This window comes from Galeopterus variegatus, unplaced genomic scaffold (assembly GCF_000696425.1).
Source record: "Galeopterus variegatus unplaced genomic scaffold, G_variegatus-3.0.2 Scaffold823, whole genome shotgun sequence".
Classification (NCBI taxonomy): domain Eukaryota; kingdom Metazoa; phylum Chordata; class Mammalia; order Dermoptera; family Cynocephalidae; genus Galeopterus; species Galeopterus variegatus.
The window spans coordinates 393,364-397,140 of record NW_007726934.1 but is presented as its reverse complement, the minus strand read 5'-3'; the positions used below and the strand labels follow the sequence as shown (position 1 = coordinate 397,140).

General features: G+C 45.2%; 1 pseudogene; it reads left to right on the top strand.

The window, feature by feature from the left end:
- The window catches only part of LOC103590476, a 19,903-nt pseudogene extending 16,688 nt beyond the window's left edge, over positions 1–3,215 (top strand).
- Positions 3,216–3,777: the final 562 nt, after the last annotated feature.

Here is a 3,777-nt window from a genome sequence, read left to right as displayed (position 1 = left end):
GAGGCGGGTTAGCTTAACATCTCTCTTCAGGTCACTGGTATTCCTGAATAAAAGCTGGTTTCCATTTTCACCAACATTCTTTTTTTTTTTTTTTTTTTTAGCAATTGCCCAGTATGGGGATCTTAAGCCTTGCCCTTGGGGTCAGAACACTGTGCTCTCACCAACTGAGCTAACAGGCCAGCCCCCATTTTCACCAACATTTGATTTGGGGTTTGTTTTGTTTGTTTTTGTCTGGGGGCAAGCAGCCGGACTTGGGTTCAGTAACAAGATTTTGGCAAGCCTAAGCCAGGAACTGAATGCCCTGGGTAACATTTTGGCAAGCCATCCAGGATTTTTGTATGGGGCAGGTAGCTGGACTTGGGCACAATAACAATAACACAAAGGTCCAGAGTTTGATCCCTGCACTGGCCAGCTGCAAAAAAAAAAAAAAAGGCTAGAATTGTTTAAAATGATAAATTTTTATGTATATTTTAATCCACAGCAGAGCTACCTGAGCCCTACAGAGTAAGTGGCATTCATTAAGGCTGGGTGTATTGTTGTGCAAGGATCAGGGAGGCAAAGTGTTTTTCTTTTTCTTTCTTTTTTTTTTTGGTGGCTGGCCTAAATTTTTATGTATATTTTGGTACAATGAAAAAGTAGCAATAAATAACAACCTACTGTAAAATGGCTTTGGAGCTAAAAGAACACGGGAGGTGCTCTTAGATTCTTAGATAAACCCTAAGGGGCTCTGTTGGGAAATAGAATAATTTAATCAGGCCCCCTGCCTTAGGTCAAGTCAGGGGTGGTGTGGCGTATTCTTTGTAAGCAAATTGTGTGTGTGTGGGTGGAGTTAGTGCATATGCCCAGCGCCCCGATTTGGCTGGTGTCTGCCTCAGGCATCCCCACTTGTGCAGCCATGCTCTTGAACCTACGGCTTCCAAGGACCTTTTTGCCAGTTACCTAGCTCATAGACCTGCGTGTGAGGGGTCTGGTGACCCAGCCTGGTGTGTGAAAGGTTTGTGACCCAGTCTGGACAACAGGCTTGAGGGGTCTGTGAGCTCCCGACCCAACCCTAGCTCGGCAATTGGCCCAGTCAGCAGGATTAAGGGCAGGTTAAAAGAGCTCTACAGGCTCAAATTCAAGTTCAGTAGCAGGCTTATCCATACCAAAATTACTTACATTTGTAAACATGTCCACTGTTCTGATAACTTGTCTGTATTCTATCTAGGTCCTATGGTTTCCCTTCTACTGAAGGACATCCCAGTGTTCTGCTCTCTGCTTGGTCATTCTGTTTAGTAAATCAATATGCTGTGATATTTCTTATCTTTACAAGAATCATTCTGCCTTGCCACCCACCTCCCCCTTCAGCCCCACCACCTCCTTTCTGTGATGCTCTCCACTGAGTGGAGTTATCTGCCCACATCTCTCCTTCCTCCAGTCCTATTCTCTTCTGAACCCCGCCACATCAAAGAAATGCTCTTGTGCTATGGCTGCCCCACTGCAAAATCTAATTGCCAATTCTCAGTCATCGCCTTACTGGATTTATCAGCAATCTTTGTCCCAGTTGATCACTGCCTTCTTCAGGAGATCCTTCCGTCACCCAGCTCCCTGACCACCACTCTCTCATGGTTCTCCCTCTCCCTCACTGGGCCCTCCTTCCCAGTCTCCTTCACTATGTCCTCCTCTCTTGACCTTTCAACATGGGTACACCCCCCACACACATCTACACTCCCTAGACGATCCCTTCCAATCCAATGGCCTTAACAGCCACAGATCCCTTGAAGACTCACATTGTTTCCTCCAGCTCTGACCCCTCATGGCTCCAGGCTACTTACAAGCCTCATGTTGCTGGGGGCCATCTTGCCAACCCAAGGGGAATGCTGCCTGAAAATGGAGCCAACACAGATGAAAGCTGAGCTATGAGATGGAGACCACGTGACATCCTTTGAGCACCTGGACCTAACCTTGTCTTAAGCTAGTCTAACACTGGACATTTCATTTACATGGGCCCAGGCTATGCTTTTTCTTTCCCCCTTAGGAAAGTTTGATTTGGTTTTTTGTCGCCTGTAGCCTGAAGAATCTTAACTAATCCATGCCATAAATTGTATACAATTCACATTACAAAATATGGTTTAGCCTTTCTTTTTCTTTTTCTTTTCTTTTTTTTTTTAAAGACGACCGGTAAGGGGATCTTAACCCTTGACTTGGTCTTGTCAGCTCCACGCTCTCCCAAGTGAGCTAACCGGCCATCCCTATATGGGATCCGAACCCGTGGCCTTGATGTTATCAGCACCGCACTCTCCCGAGTGAGCCACGGGCCAGCCCTCCCCATTGGGATTTCTAATGGACTTCTCAAACATAGTGCATAACCCAAGCTCAACTCTTCCTAGTTTCTCCCACCTCAGAAACCCTGCCTCCAGTCTTCTAGTTGCTCAATAAAACAACTTAGATTAGCCCTTGCCTCCTCTTTTTGCATTCCCCACCTCCAATACATCAACAAATACCATTGGCTTGACGTTCAAATATATATAGAATATGCTGTTTCTCTCTCCTCTATCACTAACACCTTCATCCAAGCCACATTATCACCCATCCTGATGGTTGCCGGAGCCTCCTAACTTGTTTCCCTGCTTCCAGTCTTACTCCCATTAAGTCTATTTTCCAAATAGCACCCAGAGCAATCTTTCTAAAATGCAAGTCGAGGTGGAGAAGTTCAGGCTGAACATTTAGCAGGCACTCCCTCTAAAGAGAACAATTACTACACTTATGGCAGGAATTTTATGTTCAGTAGTTCAGAGGACCCCAGACCACAGACTGTGACAAAAGGAGTCTGTCATTTGTACAGATTCGATTCATCACAAATTTATCAAGTCAAGAATCTCAGATAAAGTGTTTCAGGCTTCACCTGCAGATCATGGAAAATATGGTAGGGATCCACAGCACCCTCATAAAACTGCATATTGTTACCAGAAAAAAAAGTACAAACAGACGTACATATTGGGAAAAAGATACAATACAGGTGTTTGGATCAGAAAAAGCAGATACCCCTCAAGTTCACAAGAATATCCCTTCAGTGGATGCAAAACTGAAAGTGGTTAAACATTTGATAAGAATCAAGCCCCTGAAGTTGCCACAAGGACTTCCAACAAAGGAGAACTGTCTAACACGTGCCTGCAGAGCATTGGGAATTAGTAGTGCAGTGGCATCCGAACCTGTGGGGACAATTGAGTCTTTAATGCCAGAGCACCTTCAGATCAAAAGATGCAAATTATTTTTATTTAAAGATGGTGAGAAAGTGTTTTCATGAAAACATTTTAAATACCAGTCAGAAAAATAAAATAAAAAGCAAGTCATCGTTTGGGGCTCCCCTGTTAAAAACCTTCGAATGGTTCCCATGTCAGAATAAATGCCACACACCTTACACGACTTACAAGTTCCTAAATACCGGCCCTTACTCCCTCCTCAGTCTTCAAATCCTTCCACAGTTCCACTTGCTTACTCCATCCCAGACATGCTGGCCTCCTTGATTCTCTTCAAACGTTCCAAGAAGGGCTGGCTGTGAGCTCAATTGGTTAGAGCGTGGTGCTGATAACATCAAGGTCCAGGGTTCAATCCCTGTCCAGCCGGCCACCCAAAACAAAAGCAAACATGCCCAAGCACACCCCGCCTCAGGGCCTTTGCATTTGCTGCTCTCTCTGCCTGAATGCCCCCCCCCCCCCCCCCCCCCCACTTTACCCCCCCCCCCCCTCTCCTCTTCCCCTTTTCCCCCCTTTTTTTTTTTTTTTTTTTTTTTTTTTT